Source organism: Chiloscyllium plagiosum, chromosome 20 (assembly GCF_004010195.1).
Source record: "Chiloscyllium plagiosum isolate BGI_BamShark_2017 chromosome 20, ASM401019v2, whole genome shotgun sequence".
NCBI classification, from domain to species: Eukaryota; Metazoa; Chordata; class Chondrichthyes; order Orectolobiformes; family Hemiscylliidae; genus Chiloscyllium; species Chiloscyllium plagiosum.
The window spans coordinates 63,121,645-63,146,419 of record NC_057729.1 but is presented as its reverse complement, the minus strand read 5'-3'; positions in this window follow the sequence as shown (position 1 = coordinate 63,146,419).

The window sequence follows — 24,775 nt, the reverse complement described above, 5'->3', positions numbered from 1 at the left end:
CAAAGTAATGGAAATGGTACTGAGGGATAGGATTTATGAGTATCTGGAAAGACGCTGCTTGATTAGGGACAGCCAGCATTGTGAAGGGTAGGTCTTGCCTTACAAGTCTTATTGAATTCTTCGAGGAGGTGACCAAGCATGTGGATGAGGGTAGAGCAGTGGATGTAGTGTACATGGATTTTAGTAAGGCATTTGATAAGGTTCCCCATGGTAGGCTTATGCGGATAGTCAGGAGGCACGGGATAGAGGGAAATTTGGCCAGTTGGATAGAAAACTGGCTAACGTGTCAAAGTCAGAGAGTGGTGGTAGATGGCAAATATTCAGCCTGGAGCCCAGTTACAAGTGGAGTTCCGCAGGGATCAGTTCTGGGTCCTCTGCTGTTTGTAATTGTTATTAATGACTTGGAAGAGGGAGTCGATATGAAGACTGGTGGAGTTGTGGATAGTGAGGAGGGCTGTTGTCGGCTGCAAAGGGACATAGATATGATGCAGAGCTGGGCTGAGGAGTGGCAGATGGAGTTCAACCCTGTCAAGTGTGAGGTTGTCCATTTTGGAAGGACAAATAAGAATGCAGAATACAGGGTTAATGGTAGGGTTCTTCGTAAGGTGGAGGAGCAGAGGGATCTTGGGGTCTATGTTCATAGCTCTTTGAAAGTTGCCTCTCAGGTGGATAGAGCTTGTAAGAAGGCCTATGGTGTATTAGCGTTCATTAGCAGAGGGTCGTGAGGTGATGTTGCAGCTGTACAGGACCTTGGTTAGGCCACATTTGGAGTACTGTGTGCAGTTCTGGTCGCCTCACTTTAGGAAAGATGTGGAAGCTTTGGAGAGGGTGCAGAGGAGATTTACCAGGATGTTGCCTGGAATGGAGAATAGGTCGTATGAGAAAAGGTTGAGAGTGCTAGGCCTTTTCTCATTGGAACAGAGAAGGATGAGGGGTGACTTGACAGAGGTTTATAAGATGGTCAGGGGAATAGATAGAGTAGACAGTCAGAGACTTTTTCCCCGGGTACAACAGAGTGTTACAAGGGGACATAAATTTAAGGTGAAGGATGGAAGGTATAGGGGGGATGTCAGGGGTGGGTTCTTTACCCAGAGAGTGGTGGGGGCATGGAATTCGCTGCCTGTGGGAGTGGCAGACTCAGAATCATTGGTGACCTTTAAGCGGCAATTGGATAGGTACATGGATGGGTGCTTAAGCTAGGACAAATGTTCAGCACAACATCGTGGGCTGAAGGGCCTGTTCTGTGCTGTATTGTTCTATGTTCTATGTTCTATCCCACCCAGATCCATTCCCTTACCCTATTACTCTACATTTCCCCTGAATAATACACCAAAGCTACACATCCCTGAACATCAAGAAAGCGAATGCAATGTTGTCTCTTATCTCAAGAGGGTTGGAATATAAAAGCAGAGATGTACTACTAAGACTTTATAAAGCTCTGGTTAGGCCCCATTTGGAGTACTGTGTCCAGTTTTGGTCCCCACACCTCAGGAAGGACATACTGGCACTGGAACGTGTCCAGCGGAGATTCACACGGATGATCCCTGGAATGACAGGTCTAACATATGAGGAACGGCTGAGGATACTGGGATTGTATTCGTTGGAGTTTAGAAGATTAAGGGGAGACTTAATAGAGACGTACAAAATAATACATGGCTTGGAAAAGGTGGATGCTAGGAAATTGTTTCAGTTAAACGAGGAGACTAGGACCCGTGGACACAGCCTTAGAATTAGAGGGGGTCATTTCAGAACAGAAATGCGGAGGCATTTCTTCAGCCAGAGAGTGGTGGGCCTGTGGAATTCATTGCCATGGAGTGCAGTGGAAGCCGGGACGCTAAATGTCTTCAAGGCCGAGATTGATAGATTCTTGTTGTCTCGAGGAATTAAGGGCTACGGGGAGAACGCTGGTAAGTGGAGCTGAAATGCGCATCAGCCATGATTGAATGGCGGATTGGACTTGATGGGCCGAATGGCCTTACTTCCACTCCTATGTCTTATGGTCTTATGGTCATTATGGGCAATTTAACTTGGCCAAACCACCTAAGCTTCATATCTTTGGATTGTGGGAGGAAATCAGAGTACCCAAAAGAAACCCACGCAGACATGGGGAGCATGTGCAAACTCCACACAGACAGTCGCCCAAGACGGGAATCGAACCTGAGTCCCTGGCATTGTGAGGCAGCAGTGCTAACCACTGAATCTCAACATTGTCTTCTCAAAGACAACTAGGAATTGGCAATAATTGTTGACCCAGCCAGCAATACCCACATCCCATGGGTGAATAAATAAAGAAAAATATTACTCACCACATTTTAGTCCAAGCCTGGACATTGTTCAGATCTTGTTGCATTTTGAACATGGTATGTTTCAGTATCTGAGAAGTTGTGAATGGACCTGAGTATTGTGCAATCATCAGTAAACATCCTCATTTCTGACCTTATGCTGGAGGGAAGATCATTGATGAAGCAGCTGAAGATGGTTGGGACAATGAAACTTTTCAGTAATTACTGAAAGCGTAAATGGATCACAAATCAACTATTAGGTTTTTCAAAAGGAATAGTGTAATATCACATCGTTGTTGCTTATACATAGTCATTTCTAACTCAGACAGACATTGCTTGGGTTTTAAAATTTGTCAGGAACGTTAAATCATTATTTGGATTGACAAAAACTAAAATAGTCTTCAGGATTGCTCGATATCCTTGTGTTACCTTGTTCCTTGTACAATAGGAGAGATTTCTTGTGTTAATCACATTTGTAATGTGTGTCTGCTAAATGAATAGGGAGGCAGGAGCTGAATGTTCAAGGCTTTTCTCTGTGAAATCATAGCACACTGACAGTGGATGATGAGGCCAAGTGGTTGGGCATTTACCCTGCACCACGATTGACTGAGTTCACAGCTGGTCTACCTTGTACCTCCAGCTCTTCACTGTGGTTCCTCAACCATTTCTGCTCTTAGCCAATAGCATCAATCAATCTCAATTTTAATATTTTCAATGGACCCTGTCATCCAAATTTAACATTTTTTTGAAAACGTATGAGGGGTAGATGAGGAGAAACCAGAGTAGGTTTGGGAGGGTCAGTTACAGATCAGGAAAAGGTGAGGACTGCAGATACTGGAGATCACAGTCAAAGAGTCTGGTGCTGGAAAAGCACAGCAGGTCAGGCAGCATCCGAGGGGCAGGAGGATTGATGTTTTGAGCATGAGCCCTTCATCAGTTCCTAATGAAGGGTGTTTGCTCAAAAAGTCGATTCTCCTGCCCCTCGGATGTGCCTGACCAGCTGTACTTTTCCAGCACCATACTCATTTATAAATCAAACGTGATCTCATTGGATGGTGGAAGTGGCTGAAAGAATAAATCATCTCCTCTTGTTGCTTCACTTTGTTACAACACAGTGGTGAACTTTTCCGTTAGTTAAACCAAACACCCAGAAAAGTTCACCTCGCCCTGTAATCTGTTAAAGTATCAGTGACAGAGAATTCCCCAAATTCCCCTGTTTAAAGAAAAATATCAATTTTATTCTTAAACTCTAAAAGTGAATATTAAAAAACAACTATTTATAAGTCTAAACCTCCTTTCTCTTAAAAGTCTGTTATCTACTTCCAACTCTATCACAATATATTGATCCAGTAAAAACCCCTATTAAAATTACATCAAGTTAATTTTCAAAACCACACAGCGGCTGTCATCTCTTGTGTCCTCCTTCCTCTGGCTGTCGATCTCCCTGGTCGGCTTCGGTCTTTTGCTGCAAAGATGTTTCATATGAAAAAGGTCCCTCTGATTGAGAGTGCTTTGAATGGTAGTCTCTCTCTCAATGGCAGTTTTCTCTTTCTGGCTAACTCTCAAAATGCCGGCTCCCTTTATACCCCATACATCAGATTGTCTCATTGATTCAATATTGTCAAAACAGTAAAATTCAAATTCAATCGGGTTTTAGTATCCTTGGGCATTATTTAAACTGATTGGTTACATTTGAATTGTTGTGAACATAGCAGCCAAATGTCATATATTTTCAATTTTCCTGTACACTCTATGCCTGCTAGTCAGTCACATGACAGGAGCCTGCAAACTCTCAGTGCAAAACAGCTTTCACTCTCTCTTAAAGGTACAGTACATGCCTTCGACATCATAACACACACACCCTTAAAAAAATGAACTATCATAATGCAAAGATGTTTTTTTTCTAGTTCTTAACCCCATTACAATGAAGTATGTCTGTATATATAGTATCTATTAAATCTTATCTACTTTATCTGTTAAATCCAAAATAATGCATTTGCTATACATTCTTACAACCCACAACATGTATGATTTGTAAACTAAAATTCTGTACCAAAGAAATCGTCTCATATTCCATCATTAAATTGCGCCAAGACTGTAAGAGGATTGTGATCCGTGTCAGACACAAGTGTCTCCAACAGATTGTTTGTCACATGAATATTAAAATGTTGTAAGGCCAGTACCAAACTCAATAATTCCTTTTTGATGGTAGAGTATTTTCTTTGGTGAGTGTTGGATTTCTTTGAAAAGTAACCAACTGGTCATTCAATTCTATCATCATCATCCTGTAGCAGTACAGCTCCAACTCCTATGTCATTCACATCGATTGCAACTTTGAAGGGTTTCAAAAAGTTTGGTGCAGCTAAAACTGGGGCAGTGGTTAATTCTGCTTTCATATTGCCAAATGCCTCTTGGCATTGCTCTGTCCACCAAAATTTTGTGTTCTTCTTCAACAAATCTGTTAACGGTATCCCTACACTGCTGAAGTTTGGAACAAACTTCCAATAGAATCCTCTTAGTCCCAAAAATCAAAGCCCCTCTTTCTTCCAGGTTGCTCATGAAAATTCCTCAAGGGCCTTCATCTTTGCGTTCCTTGGGGTCAACCTTCCATGACTGTTGTGATGGCCAAGAACGTCACCTCTGCTTTCACAAATTCTGTTTTCTTTAAGTTTATTACCAGTTTGCTTCTCTTAATTGTTCAAAGAACTCTGCCAACTGTACCATGAGACCTTGCCATAACTCACTAAAGATCACTACATCCTCCAAATAGTCTGCACAGTTTGTTAACCCAGCCACAAATCTGTTGATGATTCTTTGGAACGTGGCCTGTGTGTTATTCACTCTAAAGGGCATTACGTTGAATTGATATTGCACATTTGGGGTTACAAACACAGAAATTTCTTTTGCTTTCTCTGATAAAGGTACCTGCCAATAACCACGCATTAAGTCCAACTTTATGATGTAACTGGCTTGTCCAACTTTCCCTATACAATTCACCAATTTTGGTGCTAGGTATGAGTCTGAATTAATTATGGAGCCAAAAGAGAAAATGCTGGAAAATCTCAGCAGGTCTGGCAGCATCTGTAAGGAGAGAAAAGAGCTGACATTTTGAGTCTAACTGACCCTTTGTCAAAGCTTTGTCAAAGAGTCAGCTAAACTCAAAACATTAGCTCTTTTCTCTCCTTACAGATGCCGCCAGACCTGCTGAGATTTTCCAGCATTTTCACTGTTGGTTTCAGTTTCCAGCATCTGCAGTAATTTGCTTTTATTGAATTAATTATGGCATTGACCTTCCGATAATCCACGCATAATTGTTGAGTCCCATCAGGTTTGGGAACTAACATAATCAATGAACTCCACTCACTCTGACTTAGTTCGATGATGTCTTCATTGAACATTGCATTCACTTCCTTCTAGACCTGTGTGGCTTTGAAAGGATTAAGTCAATAGAGGTGTTGTTTTATTGGAACAGCATTCCCTACTTCTATCATGTGCACTCACACCCACATGTACACACTCACATGCACACTCAATCTTTTGCTCCTACATGTGCACACATATAAGCTTATGGGATGAACTTGTTTTTGCAGAATTACATTTTATTTTTCTCAAAAACTGCATGAATCCATGGAAAACTCTGTAAAACTATACAGAGGGTTTGTCAGTCTGACATCGCATTGGGACATGACAGACTTCACACTTATTATTTAAAAAGCTGAGTTATCTTGAGAATGTAATTTTAAAAATGTTCTGGGATTTATATATCAAAAAACAGAAAAAAGCTTATCCCATTGTAAAAGATGAAAGTTTTCATCTAAGGTTGTTTACTGTATCACATCTCCATGACACTGGACTCCTTTGGCTATAAATTCTGTGAGCATGATCGTAACCTCCACAACCACCTGATGAAGGGGCAGTGCTCCGAAAGCTAGTGGTTCCAAATAAACCTGTTGGACTGTAACCTGGTGCTGTGTGACTTTTAACTTTGTCCACCCCAGTCCAACACCAGCTCCTTCAAGTAATTTTATCAATGCAGATTCAATGGGCCAAAGGGCCTGTTCTGTAATGCATGATTCATTGGTTCTGAATATATCTAACTATCTTGAAAGCTTTCAATGCCATTGCCTCGACCACTATCTCTGGGTGAAGACATTTCTCTTCATCTCAGTCCTAAATGGTTTACCCCATATCCTTAGGGTGTGATCTCTGGTTTTGGACTCACCGGTCATCAGGAATATCCTTTCTGCGTTTATCCAGTTTAGTCCCTGTTAGAATTTTATAGTTTTCTATGTGATCCCCTTTGTTCTTCAAGTGAATATATTCCTTAGAGATCCTTACAGATCCAGTCACTCCTCATAGGTCTGTCATGCCATCCACAGAATCAGTCTGGTAGTAAGCTTATCAGGAACTTACTAAAGGCATTGGACCTTGCATAGAAACATGAACAAAAGGGATTGAGCAGGGGGATTGGAAGCTTTACCAAATGCAAACGCAATAATAATAGTCTCCTTTGAATAGTATTCTCCTTTGTTTTGACATTCTCAATATAACGCAGTACCAAAAGTATCAATGACATTCAGTAATTCTTAAAGAGCCATTATCAGTAGTGTTTGACCACTGTGCAAGAAAATACATCAGCAATGCACCTTTGATAGTTCAATGTAACGTTTAATCTAAAAAGCACCTTGAGTGGACTACAGGAAGTGAGGAGCATACATTCTCCTGTAGAGTTGAAGGCACCAATAAAAGCTGCTTTCCAAACCAAAGATTTGCTAATTGCACCAGTTATCACATTGACACCAGTCACATGGCTAACTAGAAACAATCTCGCTAAAGTTTAGATAATCTCCTTAATTACTGTTTTACATCAGACGTAGATGCTATGAATTGTTCTGATGAGAAGTATATTATAGATTTGCAGCTCCTTCATTGCACTCTGCAGTGACATTATTCATTATCATCATCCAAAATATGATTGCTCTTTGTAAATATTCATTTACATCTTTGTAATACATTTACCCAGGCCAAAGCTACTTGTAAATCAATACTGTAAAGTCTGAACACAGCCCAGATATCAGTGCTCAGTGACAATGCCCTTGCCTGTGAGCTAGGAGACCCACATTCACTTCCCGCATGCACCAGGCATGTGTCATAATGCACCTGATGTAGGTTAATTAAAAATATCCAGCATCCAGTTACTGATTAAAAATATTTGCCTGTTCCTCAGGTCAACAGAAAAGATTGTATGTCACTATTTCAAACAATGGGAGAAAGTGAGGACTGCAGATGCTGGAGAGTCAGTGTCGAAAGGTGTAGTGCTGGAAAAGCACAGCAGGTCAGGCAGCATCTGAGAAGCAGGAGAATCAATATTTCGGGAAGCCAACACCCAACTACAAATGTAACGTACAGAGTCTACATGTCTGTTTAACTTTGCACTACCCTGAGAACCCATTTCCACCCACCCTGCCCATGTGGAGACCCACTATATTAAACTTTCTCACCAACCATTGCCCATCCCGTGAGCCCCAGCATAAACCATCATGATGCCCAATTTGTTCCTCTATCTCCCTATTGTAGAGATGGTGGTAACTGTGAACCTCCCATCCTGGAGCCTACCATACTCTCTGATGCTCTTCTACACACCCCTCAAACACCATAAGACCACAGAGGAGCACATTTGAGCCAATCAGCACATCAAGTCTGCTCAATCATGCCCCATTCTCCTGCCCTCTCCCTGGAAACTTTGATCCCCTTGCCAATGAAGAATGCATAGATTTCTAGCTTTAAGACTCCGCTGCCATTGTCCACGTACTCACATTCACTGCCTCTATCGGCCCCACCACCACCACCCTCCCATTGCCTCTATCGGCCCCACCACCACCACCCTCCCATTGCCTCTATCGGCCCCACCACCACCACCCTCCCATTGCCTCTATCGGCCCCACCTTGCACTTACTTTGACAACTGATGAACCATATTGGAATCAGTCCTGATGTGAGCCTGGCAGTCCCTGGACATGACGGTGTCGATCCCTGATCACTGTCATGACACTGACTGACTGATGGTATATGATTCCCCTGACCCATACATGACTGAGCACTGCCACTCCCCGGACTGTGCTGGGACAGGCCCTGCCCCTGAGAGGACCATGCTCCCATGGTGCACACCAGACTTTCAAATGTGGCCTGGGCATAAGACAATCCCAGTCTTTGAGTGGAGTGGATACTGACTGAGGCGTGAGTTTTCCTCAGACCAGTGCATGGTGAGATGGGACTAGAATCAGAAGGAGGGACATTGTAAGGGTGGGGTCGGCAAATTTGTGAAAATATGGCAGGAAAGCTCACTGAGTCTCTCGATACTTAGCCAAAAAAATTCAGCCAAAAGATTAGCTCAGATACAGCAAGTAATTAAAAAGGCAAATAGAATCCTAACTTTGTTACTGGGGGCTAAAGTGCAGTGTGGTTTATTTGTTTCAGTGGTACAGGACGTCTGTGAGTCTGTAGCTAAATTAGAATGAGCTTTATTGTCACATGTACTCACATGTTTACATGTTTACAGATCACCTACAAATAGCGCCTGCGTAGGTTTCCAGGAGAAAGTGAGGACTGCAGATACCCAGGCACGGATTCTCAAATTGGAGAAATAAAAAGATTAAAAAGTTCAGAACAACAGTCCTTCCAACTCAGTCCACACCAGCACCTGGTCTCTAATCTGTGCTGGACCTTGATTCTAGACCACACTGGGCTTCACCTTAAGGTTCTCAAGGCTAGGAGTCAATACAGGGGCCTCGCCAGTCCAAAGGACTACCCACACCAGGCCGAGAGACCGTCACACTGGGCTGAGAGAGACCACACACACCGGGCCGAGAGAGACCACCCACACCGGGCCGAGAGAGACCACCCACACCGGGCCGAGAGAGACCACCCACACCGGGCCAAGAGGGACCACCCACACCGGGCCGAGAGAGACCACCCACACCGGGCCGAGAGACCGTCACACCGGGCCGAAAGAGACCACACACACCGGGCCGAGAGAGACCACCCACACCGGGCCGAGAGAGACCACCCACACCAGGCCGAGAGAGACCACCCACACCAGGCCGAGAGAGACCACCCACACCGGGCCGAGAGAGACCACCCACACCAGGCCAAGAGAGACCACCCACACCAGGCCAAGAGAGAGACCACCTACACCAGGCCAAGAGAGACCACCCACACCAGGCCAAGAGAGAGACCACCCACACCAGGCCGAGAGAGACCACCCACACCGGGCCGAGAGAGACCACCCACACCAGGCCGAGAGAGACCACACACACCGGGCCAAGAGAGAGACCACCTACACCAGGCCAAGAGAGACCACCCACACCAGGCCAAGAGAGACCACCCACACCAGGCCGAGAGACCGTCACACCGGGCAGAGAGAGACCACCTACACCGGGCTGAAAATACTATGTACAGTTTTAGTCCCTGTATTCCAGAAAGAATGTCCGACAGTGGATGGCACTTCAAGACATTCACTGGACTGATCCCTGGGATGAAGAGATTGATTTTTCAAGGACAACTCAACAGGTTTGGACTTTATGCATTAGAGTTTATATCATCTTATTGAAACATACAAGATTCAGAGGGGGTTGAACAGGAAAGATGTTGAGAAGATCTTTCCACTCATGAGAGAATCTTAAACAAGGGGATACAGTTACAGCATAAGGAGACAATTACTTCAAACTCAGAGGTGAAGGAGGTTGCGTTTCTCTGTGAGGTAGTGACTGTCTGGAAATCTCTCTTCCAGGGACCAGCGGAGATTGGATCATTGAGGTGAGCAGTATGAGGAGCATGAACAAGGAGACCTGAGGCAGATCAGCCACGATCTTATAGGAGAGTGGAACCGAATGAACTATTCCTGCTGATGTTCCTTATGAACACTCCTAAAGGGAGTGCAGGAGTACAGGAAACTGAGAGTGTCTGTGAATAAATCATGGAAAGTGTAAGGAGAGATTGGGAGAACAATTCAGAAAGCACCCAGCGGCTGAGGAGATGTCAATAAGCAGAGAGTACAAAAGCAAGGGAGTTGTGATAAATCTTTATAAAACACTGGCTATCCCTCAAGTGGAGCTTTCAGCAAAATCTTGGACAAGACAAATTCCCACCACACAGGTGTCAGCAATGACTGTCTCCAAAAGGGAGAATCTAACTATCACCCTTGACACCCAATAGCAACACCATCGCTGAATTCCTGGGAGTTACCACGACTACAAACTGAACTGGACAAACCACGAGACTGAGGCTGCAAGACTAGGTTCGAGGATAACAATCTTGAAACCTGTCCACCATCTACAAGGCACAAGTCAGGAATGTGATGGAATACTCCCCACTTGCCCTGGATGGGGGCTGCTCCAACAACACTCAAGAAGCTTGACACCATCCAGGACAAAGCAGCTCGTTTGACTGGCACCACATCCACACGCATCCACTCCCTCCACCACTGAAGCTCAGTAGCAGCAGTGTGCACTATCTACAAGATGCATTGCAGGAATTCACCAAAACTCCTGAGACAGCACCTTCCAAACCCATGACCACTTCCATTAAAAAGAACAAGGTTAGCAGACATGATTTGGAAATGCTGGTGTTGGACTGGGGTGTACAAAGTTAAAAATCACACAACACCAGGTTATAATCCAACAGGTTTAATTGTTGGACTATAACCTGGTGTTGTGTGATTTTTATGATTAGCAGATACATGGTAATACCACCCTTTCCAAGTTCCCCTCCAAGCCACTCACTATCCTGACCTGGAAATATATTATGTCGTGGGGGTGCTGGTGTTGGAATGGGTTGGACAAGGTCAAAAATCACACTACACCAGGTTATAGTCCAACAGGTTTGTTTGAAAATGTGTACAATGCTTGATGAAAGAACAGCACTTCAAAAGCTTGCGTTTTCAAATAAACCTATTGGACTATAATCTGATTTTTGACCTTGGAAATATATCGCCATTCTTTCACTATTACTGGGTCAAAATATCGGAACTTCCTCCCTATCTGGGTCTACCAACAGCACATGGACTGCAGTGATTCAAGGCAGCTCGCCACCACCTTCTCAAAGGGTAACTCGGGACAGGCAATCAATGTTGGAAAAGCCAACATTCCAAGAAGAAATCAAAATAGGTTTGCCAAAAAATATATGTCCATAAAAAGAACCTTTTTTCAGGGAATTTACCATAGGATGTGTTAGGATATCTTTTCAGGTGATGGCCTATGTTCAGTTTACTAACTATATTGTGGACCACTCTATTTATCCAGTAATGCAGCGGAGAAATCTCACAACTTTAGAGAGGGATAAATCTTATGGAAAGAATGACTTAAGTTTCAATGTCACATATTGTATGACCAATCTAATCAACACTTTGAAGTCTTAACAATCTTTTAAAAATAGTCAATCTCATGATTAATTCTATTTTTGATATAATAATGAACAGGAGGATGAATACGCTTTGTCTGATAGCACGATGAAAGAATTCATCATTTTTTCACAGAAATTGATCTTTCTACAATCATTAAGTCAAAGGTATTGTCTCCAGTATAATTCCAGACTGTTCTCTCTATGACCCTGAAACTCTCATTATGCATTGTAGATCCCAGCTAAATTTAAACCCCCCCTTACTTTTCATAATCGTTAGACCTCAGCATGGAGTTGAATTGATAAAAATGTCTATTTTCATAAAAAAAGAATAGAATAGAATGACAATTCATGGTCACATATTTTTACAAAAAAAAGACACAGAAAAATTTAATAAGTTACCATAAACAAGAAAAATAAAAAGTAAAAATTGACCACAGTTTAATTGATGGATACTGGGTTCGGGGTTCACTGGAAACCCAAATCAAAACTGCCATACAGTGCCAGGCTGAGACTGTCCCACTCAGCCAACACCGTCCTGCCATGCCAAAATGAGACCTCTGCACCGAGACAATACTGCAACACCAGGAGATTGCCTGCCGCACCGAAACGAGACCTCTGCACTGAGACAATGGCATCACAGCGGGAGACTGCCCTTCCAGACGGCAAGCCAAAACCCCCATTCCCCCCTCCTCATCGCTGGGCTTAGGCTGGAAAAAGATATCTTCCACTGAATTTGGTAAAAGAAGGTAAAGGACCATAATAAGTGGAAACATAAAAAAAAAACACATGGAAAGAAAGAAAAGTAAAACACATTGAGTAGATGAGCTCTGGGCTCCTGGGCTGATGAGCCCACATAATGCGTTGCTACTCAATGTCAATGTTTACAAACAAAGTTACTTCAGAATATTCTTCCTTCTCAGATCTCCTTGGCATTTGCATTCTCTGCTGAGCTCCCATTATTGTAGCCATAAGGCCCGAAGGTGTAGGAGCAGAAGGTTTAAATTAAGGGGTGGTAGGTATAGGACAGATGTTAGGGGTAGGTTCTTTACTCAGCGAGTCGTGAGTTCATGGAATGCCCTGCCAGTAGCAGTGGTGGACTCTCCCTCATTATGGGCATTTAAGTGGGCATTGGATAGGCATATGGAGGATAGTGGGGTAATGTAGGTTAGGTGGGCTTGGATCGGCGCAACATCGAGGGCCGAAGGGCCTGTACTGCACTGTATTCTTCTATGTTCTATGTTCTATGTTCTATGTTCCATGTTCTATGTTCTAAGGTGGCCATTGAGTCTACTTCATCATTGAAACCAACAGCCACTCTCAGACAACAACTCACCAGAACGAAGGACCCGATACCCAACATGAGCAAAACTAAAGTAGTGTACAAAATCCCATGCAAGGACTGCACAAAACACTATATAGGACAAACAGGAAGACAGCTAACGATCCGCATCCATGAATATCAACTAGCCACGAAACGACACGACCAGCTATCCCTAGTAGCCACACACGCAGACGACAAGCAACATGAATTTGACTGGGACAACACTACCATTATAGGGCAAGCCAAACAAAGAACAGCCAGGGAATTCCTAGAAGCATGGCACTCATCCACAAACTCCATCAACAAACACATCGACTTGGACCCAATATACCGGCACTGCAGCGGACAGCTGGAACTGACAACCGGAAGCGGCAGGAACAGGCCACTATAAATGCCGGAGGAAACACCACAGAAGCGCTTCACAGGAGGCTCCCAAGCACTGAGGATGTCACCTAGACAGGGGACGAAACGTTTGCAACAAAAACTTCCAGCTCGGCGAACAGAACCACAGCAAGGCATACAGTGTTTTGGCCTTTATTAATACAGGGATTGAGTTCCGGAACCAGGAGGTTATGCTGCAGCTGTACAAAGCTCTGGTACGGCCAAACTTGGAATATTGTGTACAGTTCTGGTCACCACATTATAAGAAGGATGTGGAAGCTTTAGAAAGGGTGCAGAGGAGATTTACTAGGATGTTGCCTGGTATGGAAGGAATATCTTACGAGGAAAGGCTGAGGGCCTTGAGGCTGTTCTGGTTAGAGAGAAGAAGGTTGAGAGGTGACTTAATAGAGACATACAAGATAATCAGAGGGTTAGATAGGGTGGACAGGGAGAGCCTTTTTCCAAATATGGGAACAGCAAAAATGAGGGGACACAACTTTAAAGCAAGGGGAGATAGGTATAAGACAGATGTCAGAGGTAGTTTCTTTACTCAGAGAGTAGTAAGGGTATGGAATGTTTTGCCTGCAACGGTAGTAGATTCGCCAACTTTAAGTGCACTTCAGTCGTCATTGGACAAGCATATGGACGTACATGGAATAATGTAGGTGGGATGGGCTTCAGATTAGTATGACAGGGCGGCACAACATCGAGGGCCGAAGGGCCTGTACTGTGCTGTAATGTTTTATATTCTATGTTCTAAATATGTTAAAGACAAAAGGGTAACTAGGGAGAGACTAGAATCCCTTAAAGATCAGCAAGGTGGCCTATGCGTGGAACTGCAGAAGATGGAGGAGATACTAAATGAGTATTGTGCATCAGTGTTTACTGTGGAGATGGATATGGACGATTTAGAATGTGGGGTAACAAATAGCAATATCTTAAAAAAATTTGATATTCCAGAGGAGGAGGTGCTGGTGTTAAAACGCATAAAAGTGGATAAATCCTCAGGATCTGATCAGGTGCACCCTAGGACTCTGTGGGAAGTGATTGCTAGGACCTTTGCTGAAATATTTGTATCATTGATTGTCACAGGTGAGGTGCCAGAAGACCGAAGGTTGGCTAATGTGGTGCCACTGTGTAATAAGGGTGGTAAGGACAAGCCAGGGAACTATCGACCAGTGAGCCTGTCGGTGCTGGGCAAGTTGCTGGAGGGAATCCTGAGGGAAAGGATTTACATGTATTTGGAAAGGCAAGGACTGATTAGGGATAGTCAGCATAGCTTTGTGCGTGGGAAATTGTGTCTCACAAACATGATTGAATATTTTGAAGAATAATAAGATTGATTGATGATGGCACATCAGTGTACGTAATCTGTATGGACGTCAGTAAGATGTTTGATAAGGTTCCTCATGGTAGGCTGGTTAGCAAGGTTAGATCTCATGGAATACAGGGCGAACTAGACATTTGGATACAGAACTAGCTCAAAGAAAGAAGTCAGAGGGTAGTGGTGGAGGGTTGCTTTTCAGAATGGAGGCCTGTGACCAATAAATGATTTGGATGTGATCATAAGAGGTATAGTTAGTAAGTTTGCAGACAACATCAAAATTGGAGGTGTAGTGGACAGCGAAGAAGGTTACCTCAGATTACGACTGGATCTTGATCAGGATCAGTGGTGCTGGAAGAACACAGCAATTCAGGCAGCATCCGACGAGCAGCAAAATCGACGTTTCGGGCAAAAACCCTTCATCAGGAATAAAGGCAGAGAGCCTGAAGCGTGGAGAGATAAGCTAGAGGAGGGTGGGGGTGGGGAGAAAGTAGCATAGAGTACAATAGGTGAGTGGGGGAGGAGATGAAGGTGATAGGTCAGGGAGGAGAGGGTGGAGTGGATATGTGGAAAAGGATGGGCCAATGGGCTGAGGAGTGGCAGATGAAGTTTAATTTAGATAAATATGAGGTGCTGTATTTTGGAAAGGGAAATCAGGCAGGATTTATACACTTAATGGTAAGGTCCTGGGGAGTGTTACTGAACAAAGAGACCTTGGCATGCTGGTTCATTGCTTGTTGAAAGTGTAGTGGCAGATAGTTAGGATAATGATGAAGGTGTTTTGTATGCTTACTTTTATGGTCAGAGTATTGAGTACAGGAGTTGGGAGGTCATGTTGCAGCTGTACAGGAAATTGGTTAGACTACTTTTGGAGTATTGTGTACAATTCTGGTCTCCCTGCTATCGGAAGGATGTTGTGAAACTTGAAAGGGTCCAGAAAAGATTTACAAGGATGTTGCCAGGGTTGGACAAAGTTAAAAATCACACAACACCAGGTTATAGTCCAACAGGTTTAATTGGAAGCACTAGCTTTCGGAGCGACGCTCCTTCATCAGGTGATTGTCATCAGGTGAAGGAGCGTCCTTCCGAAAGCTAGTGTGCTTCCAATTAAACCTGTTGGACTATAACCTGGTGTTGTGTGATTTTTAACTTTGTACACCCCAGTCCAACACCGGCATCTCCAAATCATGGCCAGGGTTGGAGGATCTGAGCTATAGGGAGAGGCTGAACAGGCTGGAGCTGTTTTCTTTGGCTCATCGGAGGGTAAGGCATGACCTTATAGAGGTTTATAAATCATGAGGGGCATGGATGAGGTGATTAGGCAAGGTCTATTTCCTGGGGTGGGGGAGTCCAGAACTAGAGGGAATAAGTTTAATTTGGGAGGTGAAAGATTTAAAAGGGATCGAAGAGAAAACTTTATCCACAAAGAAGGTGGTGCATGTTTGGAATGAGCTGCCAGAGGAAGTGGTGGAGGCTGGTACAATTACAGCATTTAAAAGGCATCTGGATGGGTTTATGAATAGGAAGGATCTAGAGGGATATAGATTGGGTGCTGGCAAATGGGACTAGATTAATTTAGAATATCTGGTTGGCATTGACAAGTTGGATTGAAGGATCTGTTTTGGTACTGTACATCTCCATGACTCTCTGACTCTAAGTAGAGTTGAGACTGATATTATTATGGAGGCAGAATTATGTGATTGGTTCACTCTGTAATCTCTCAGGAGGTGTAACGTTGTGATGATGATGCCTGATACTGGGGCAGAAGGAATTGCGTATTGTAAGAACCATGAGAGTTATTGCAGAAGCACTTTCTTCTTCAGTATGTTGATTGGCAGCTGGGGCCAGGTTTATCCTTTGTTAATGAATCTGTCTTTATTTTCTTCATTGAGCTACATCATTAAAAGTAAGCCTGGAAGATAACTGGTTGACATATGCCATTGTTAACCATTTACTCTCTTTTAAAGAAACACGGCATACAAAGAGATCATCACTTTTTTTTTCTCCCAGCTGGACCTAAGTTAGGTACATTCTTACTTGTGAGTCAGAAGGTACACAGCTTCACACAACAATTCCTGAATTGGAGCTCACAATCGAGCTTGACAGTGCAGTGCAGTGAAAGTGCTACTTTAATGCTGGGGCCTTTGTTGTGTGGACCAATAAACTGATGCCCCATTGGTTCTTTTCTTGAAGAAGAACAGGTGAGTTCCCTTCATGCCTTTGGTCAAGAGACAGCATTAATCAAATAAGAATTACCCAGGCAGCACTGCATTGCATCTTGGATCGCCACTGTAGGTAGTTGGAACCAATATAGGAATGGGGTAGCTACTGAAATGTTTATCTCAGGCTCTCCAATGAAAGTGGGCATGATGGATGCAACAATTTATGCAGGTGTTGTCTCTCTGTTTGGAGTCTGAAGTTATCCAACTATCAAATTGCTAAACGAAACCTTACTTACAGCTGCAGGGACCCTATAGCACAGAGAATCGACCTGTGTTTGCTGGCAGACTGTCAGGGCTATTGGTCAGATCACTTTCCTGTCAACAGCAATTCAATCATTGCCTGAAGAGACATCCAGTCTTCGTTATCTCCATTGGTGGTGGATCTCCACGAAGCCTTTTGCAGTGGGTTCAATAGCATTGGCAGCAAGAACAGGCCCTTCACTGAATGATAGCAGCCTCCTGGTGATCGGGTCGGGGAGGGGGTAAGTGGTGGGGACTGGAAGCAGCAGGAAAGGACTCCAGGTCTCAGCTAGGCTCAGCTAGGCTGGGATTTCCATACACCTGCATTGAGATGGGATGTTAAGATCTGGATATTTCTTTTTCCTTTTGGCTCTGGTTCTTTTATTTCTGCTGCTGTGGTGGTGCCAGAGATTAGTGATACTGACCCTTTTCACTGTGCTCTTGTATTCCTGTACTCAAGTACACATGATAATAAAATTCCAATTTAATTCTAAGGGCGAGGGGGGGGGGGGCAGCTATGTGCAAAAACAGAGGGAGATAAGACTGAAGAGCAACAGGAGGACATTCAGCCCCTCAAGCCTGCTCTCCCATTCAATAAGACCATGGCTGATTTGGTGATAGTCTCAACCCATCTTTTTTTTTCTGTTCTCCTTCCTTGTCTGTCAAAAATGGTTCACAGCTTTATGGGGGTGATGGCCTTGGGGCTTATTTGCTAGGTTACTAATCCTGACAGCCAGGATTTCACGGTACTCAGATTCAAATCCCAGGACAGCAGATGGTGGACCTGAAACTCTCAGCTCAGGTGACACGCCCCATCTTCTCAGGGACAGCTCGGGTCAAATAGTAAATGCTAGAGACAGCTTGCAAAAGCTATGTCTAATGAATAATTAAAAATTGTCTGGAATTAATGAAGAGATTGAAACCAATGTCATTGGCAAGGAAACCTCCTGCTTAATGCCATATACCTGCCTCACTCGGCTGATGGATCATGTTGAACACCACTTGGAGGAAGCACTGAAGGCTGGCAAAATGTACTCTGGGTGGGGGTGTCAATGCTCACCATCATGAGTGACTCAGCATCAGATTGGGGGGGATATGGGGGGGCCGTGGGAATGAGATGGTGTGGGGGGTGTTGCTGTCGAATGGGAGGGGGTGTAGGTCAGTTACCAGAAGACACAGACATAATTTAGTAGTCAGAAAGGCAGTGAGGAGATCGGAAGATTTTGTTCAATACAGAAAGTTGCTATGATTATGAATCTGCAATCTGACAACAGATTGAATCACGAGTTTGAAAAGGTAATTAGATAAAAATCTTTCATAAAGGTATGAGTGAGGCAGGGCTGAGGGGGGGAGAGCAGTGAAGTTGAACTGATTGGATGTTTCTCACAAAGAGCAGAGGCTGAACATAGACTGGTGCATGCTTCTGAATGATGGTCACAGGATGGGTATAGTAACTCTGTCGCTCCCTGGACTCCTCAATTGGTGGCTTTACCTTGCATTTGTTTTCTGATATCAGGAATATTCACACAAGAGCACAGCTTTATCTGATCAGTTGTGTTGGTGCAAGTGTCTCAGAATTGTCTTAGTGTTGGGTTATACAGGATACTGAAAATGTGTTGCTGGAAAAGCGCAGCAGGTCAGGCAGCATCCAAGGAACAGGAGAATCGACGTTTCGGGCATAAGCCCTTCTTCAGGCTTTCCTGAAGCCATTCCTGAAGAAGGGCTTATGCCCGAAAGGTCGATTCTCCTGTTCCTTGGATGCTGCCTGACCTGCTGCGCTTTTCCAGCAACACATTTTCAGCTCAGATCTCCAGCATCTGCAGTCCTCACTTTCTCCTTATACAGGATACTGTCTGGGGTTATCAGCACAAGCTCTTTCTATATCTCTCCAAGGCACTACAGCAATGTAATAGCCGGCATAGCTCTTGTGACTTGTCATCCCAGGTTTCTGACTTCACTGCTACCAACATTATCCTGCCCCCGTTGCTGAGACACAGAGGTGAAAAAGGAGGCAACGCCTCAGTGGTGTTTTTCCTGGAACTGTTAAATCAGAGACTCAGGTAATGTTCTGTGGACCTGGGTTCAAACCTTAACATGATAGGTGGTTGAATTTGAATTCAATTAAAAAATCTAGAATTAAGAGTTTAATGATGACCATGGCCATTGTTGGGAAACCCATCTGGTTCACAAATGCCCATTACAGAAGGAAATTGCCATCTCTACCTGTTCTGGCCTGCATGTAACTCCAGACCCACAGCAATGTGGTAGACTGCCCTCTGGAATGGTAATAAATGCTGGCCCAATCAGCAATATCCTCATCCTATCAATGAACAAAATAAAGTGATGAGCTGCAGTTTTCATATTGCACTGAATCAGGGAAATGGTCTTATCCTGACAATTCCAAGTTACTTTCTGTATTAAACTTTTCATTTTCCAAATAAGTCACACTAATAATGGAGCAAAAGAGGAGGTTTTTTTAAATTCCCTGCATTGTTGGGGTTGCTGGTAAGGCAGGGCTCTGTTTCTGTTGCAAATTATCCTCGAGGAGGTGGTGTTGAGCTGCTGCCTTGAAACTACCACTATAATTCTGAATGAATCGAGAATTGAGATTTCACCTGAATGAATGAGGTGGTAGCTGCTAATATTTATAATTATCATAAATGAGTCAAAATTACCTGCAGTCAAACCAAGTTTTAAATTGTTTCTACTTTTCAAACAGTTTTTTTATTGTCATATGTAAACGCAATGTACTAATCAGGAGAAATTTATGCCACAAGCAAATTCAGAGCAGCTGAAGAATTAAACCCATGATTGGAAAACAATATTTGATGGGACAAAGTAGCATATTATGTACGGGGAATCAAACATTGAAATTCAGATATCATTCAGACAAAACACCAAAGCTGGAAGAGGAAGAAAGAGACCGAAGTACAAAGGTTTATGATCGACACCATGAGGCCAGGGTTCAGACAATTCAGGCACAAGGCCTGAATTAAAAATCGGCGTTCACGGTTAGTGTCCTCACGTATTGGTACTATTAATCCTTTGGAAAAAATTTAGGAATGGTTGTTAAAGGTTCTTTATTGAAATGTCGTATTTACTGTAAAGATCACATCTTTTAATTTTCCTTTATGTTCGGATTGTGGATCAAAATGGAAAAAGTCTACTGTTATAAACCAAGGAAATTGCGGAAGGAGATGTTGCAGTTTTCATACAATACCATCTGGAACTCAGTGTAAGTTGTGTTTACATTGGTACTTTATTACAGCAGTGGAGAAAGATGTTGCAAACTCATCACCTCTGTCAGGTGGGTGTTCAGGACAGCCTTGTCCAGACACAGTCTGTGGATTGGATTTTTAATCAAGGCCAGTTTTTGTTTTAATTCCCTTGTGAAATGTGGGTGTCACTGGATGGCCAGCATTTATTGCCTGTCCCTAGAAGCTGTCAACAAGGTTGGGGGTGAGCTATTCTCGTGAACCGCTACAGTCCATGTGCTGTTGGTTGATCCACAATGCTCTTAGGGAGGGAATCCCAGGATATTGACCCAGCAACACTGTAGGAACAGTGATATACTTCCAAGTCTAGATGGTGAGTGGCTTGGAGGGGTACTCACAGGGGCTGGTGTTCACATGAATCTGCTGTCCTTGTCCCTTGTCGATGGGTGATAGGGAAATCCCTGGCAATTTCAGACCAGTCAGTCTTACGTCTGTGGTCAGCAAGATTTTGGAAAGAGTTCTGACGGATAGGATTTATGACTATTTGGCAAAGCATTAAAGGCAGTCAGCATGGCTTTGTGAGGGGCAGGTCATGCCTCACAAATCTTATTGAGTTCTTTGAGGAGGTGTCAAGACAGGTCGGCAAAGGTCGAGCAGTGGATGTGGTGTATATGGACTTCAGCAAGGTATTTGATAAGGTTCCCCATGGTAGGCTCATCCATAAAGTCAGGAAGTATGGGATACAGGGAGATTTGGCTATCTGGATTCAGAAATGGCTGGTTGACAGAAGGCAGAGAGTGGTTGTAGATGGAAAGTATTCTGCCTGGAGGTCAATGTTGAGTAGGGTCCCACAGGGCTCTGTTCTTAGGCCTCTGCTCTTGTAGTTTTTATAAATGACTTGGATGAGGAGGTTGAGGGGTAGGTTAGTAAATTTGCCGATGACACAAAGGTTGGAGGTGTTGTCGATAGTATCGAGGGCTATTGCAGGCTGCAGCGCGACATAGACAGGATGCAGAGCTGGGCTGAGAAATGGCAGATGGAGTTCAACCTGGATAAATGCGAAGTGATGCATTTTGGTAGGTTAAACTCGAATGCTGAATATAGATTTAAAGACAGGATTCTTGGCAGTGTGGAGGAACAGAGGGATCTGGGTGTGCAAGTACATAGATCCCTCAAAGTTGCTACCCTAGTGGATAGGGTTGTTAAGAAAGCATTTGGTGTTTTAGCTTTCATTAACAGGGGGATCGAGTTTAAGAGCTGCGAGGTTTTGCTGCAGCTCTACAAGTCCCTGGTGAGACCACACTTGGAATATTGTGTCCAGTTCTGGTCACCCTACTATAGGAAAGATACAGAGGGTTTGAAGAGGGTGCTAAGAAAGTTTACCAGGATGCTGTCTGGACTGGAGGGCTTGCCTTATGAAGAGAGGTTGACTAAGCTCGGACTTTTCTCTCTGGAGAGAAGGAGGAAGAGAGGTGACCTGCTCGAGGTATATAAGATAATGAGAGGACTAGATAGAGTCAATAGCCAGGGATGTTTCCCCAGGACAGAATTGACTGGCACAAGGGGTCATAGTTCTAAGATATTAGGAGAAAGGTATAGAGGTGATGTCAGAGGTAGGTTCTTTACGCAGAGAGTTGTGAATGCATGGAATGTGTTGCCAGCTGTGGTGGTGGAAGCAGAGTCATTGGGGACATTTAAGTGACTGCTGGACATGCACATGGATAGCAGTGAGTTGAGGGGTGCATAGGTTGTTATTATATTTTACGTTAGGATTAAACCTCGGCACAACATCATGGGCCAAAGGGCCTGTTCTGTGCTGTACTTTACTATGTTCTATGATGGGCAGGCTTTGGGAGTTAGGAGTGAGTTACTCACTGCAGTATTCCTAGCCCCTGACCTGCTCTTGTAGTTACTGAATTTATGCTATGAGTCCACTCCAAACGTGTTACTAATAGGGGTTCAGCGATGGTAACACTCTTAAATATCAGTAGTGAAGAAGGTTTCAGGGATATATAGATGGGTTGGTCAGCTGGGAAGACCAGTAGCAGATGGTAATTAACCCTGATAAATGCGAGGTGATGCACTTTGGAAGAAGAAACAAGATGAGGGAGTATTTTTTGAATGGCCGGACACTGGGTAACTGAGAGGAACAGAGGGATCTGAGGCTAAATATTGACAGATCCCTGAAGTCAGCAGAGCATGTGAATAGGATAGTTAAGAAGACATACGGAACACTAACCAGTTGAGGGGGATAGTTTTAGAGTAAGGCGCAGGAGATTCAGAGAAGGTTTGAGAAAAACCGTTTTCACTCAGCAGATGGTGGGAACCTGGAAAACACTGCCTGGGAAGGGAATGGCAGCTGGAAGCCTTACAACTTTAGAAAAATATTTGGATGAGCACGTGAAATATCATACATTCATGGATATGGGACAAGTGCAGAAAATTGGAATTAGTGCACTTTCAGTGGTCGCTATGTCAGTGCAGCCTCAATGGGCCAAAGGGCCTTTTCTGTGCTGTACGACTCTATGACCTGACATCTGTGTGGTGTGAATGTTACTTGTCTGCCCCAGTCTGGATATTGTCCAGATCTTGCTGCATGTGAACATGGACTGTCACAGTATCTGAGGAGTCACGAATGGTGCTGAACAATGCGCAATCATTGGGAAACATTCCCACCTCTGACTTTATGATGGAGGGAAGGTCATTGATGACGCAACTGAAGATGCTTGGACCTCAGACACTCCCGTGAGGAACTCCTGCAGAGATGTTCTGGAGCTGAGGTGACTGACCTCCAACAACCAGGACCATTCTCCTATGTGCGAGGTATGACTGCGAACAGCGGAGGGTTTGCTGCCTGATACACATTGATTCCAGTTTTGCTCAGGCCCCTTGATGCCACACTTGGTCAAATGTAGCCTTAGTATCAAGGACTGTCACTCTCCCCTCCCCTCTTTTGTCCATGTTTGATCCAAGGCTGGAATGAGGTCAGGAGCTGAGTGGCCCTGGGGGAACCCAAACTGGGTGTCACTGAGCAGGTTATTGCTGAGCAGGTGCTGCTGGATAGCACTGTTAGTGACACCTTCCATCACTTAACTGAGGACCAATAGTAGACTGACTGGATGGGAATTAGCCAGGTTGGATTTATCCAGATTTTGTGCACAGGACATAATTGGGCAATATTGCACATTGTTGGGTCAATGTCAGTGTTATAGCCATACTGGAAAAGCTTGGCTAAGGGAGCAGCAAGTTCTGGAGGACAAGTCTTCAGTGCTATTGTTGGAATCTTGTCACTGTCCATGGCCTTTGCAGTATGCAGTGTCTCCAACAGTTTTTTGATATAAGATAGAGTGAGTCAAATTGACTGAAGACTGGTACCTTGGCATCACTGGAGGAGGGCGAGATAGATCGGCACTTCTAGTTGAAGATTGCTGCAAATTCTTCAGCTTTATCAGAGACAGTTATAGAACATAAAATGTTACAGCACAGTACAGACCCTTCGGCCTTTGATGTTATGCTGACCTGTGAAATTAATCTGATGCCCATCTAACCTACACCGTTCCATTATTAACCATACGTATGTCCGATGCCCATTTCAATGCCCTTAACGTCGGCAAGTCTACAACTGTTGCAGGCAGGCCGTTCCACACCGCTGCTACTCTCTGAGTAACGAGACTACCTCTGATACCTGTCCTAAATCTATCACCCCTCAATTTAAAGCTATGTCCCCTCATGTTAGCCATCACCATCCGAGGAAAAAGGCTCTCACTGTCCACCCTATCTAACCCTCTGATTATTTTGTACGTCTCAATTAAGTCACCTCTCCACCTTCTTCTCTCCAATGAAAACAGCCTCAAGGCCCTCAGCCTTTCCTCAAAAGACATTCCTTCCATACCAGGCAACATCCTAGTTAATCTCCTCTGCACCCTTTCCAAAGCTTCCACATCCTTCCAATAATGTGGTGACCAGAACTGTAGGAGAAAGTGAGGACTGCAGATGCAGGAGATCAGAGCTGAAAATGTGTTGCTGGAAAAGTGCAGCAGGTCAGGCAGTATCCAATGAGCAGGAGAATCAACGTTTCGGGCATGAGCCCTTCTTCAGGAATGAGGAAAGTGTGCCAAGCAGGCTAAGATAACAGGTAGGGAGGAGGGACTTGGGAGAGGGGCGTTGGAAATGCGATAGGTAGAAGGAGGTTAAGGTGAGGGCGATAAGGCAAGGGTGATAGGCCGGAGTGGGGGTTGGGGCGGAGAGGTCAGGAAGAAGATTGCAGGTTAGGAAGGTGGTGCTGAGTTCGAGGGTTGGGACTGAGACAAGGTGGAGGGAGGGGAAATGAGGAAACTGGAGAAGTCTGAGTTCATCCCTTGTGGTTGGAGGGTTCCTAGGCAGAAGATGAGG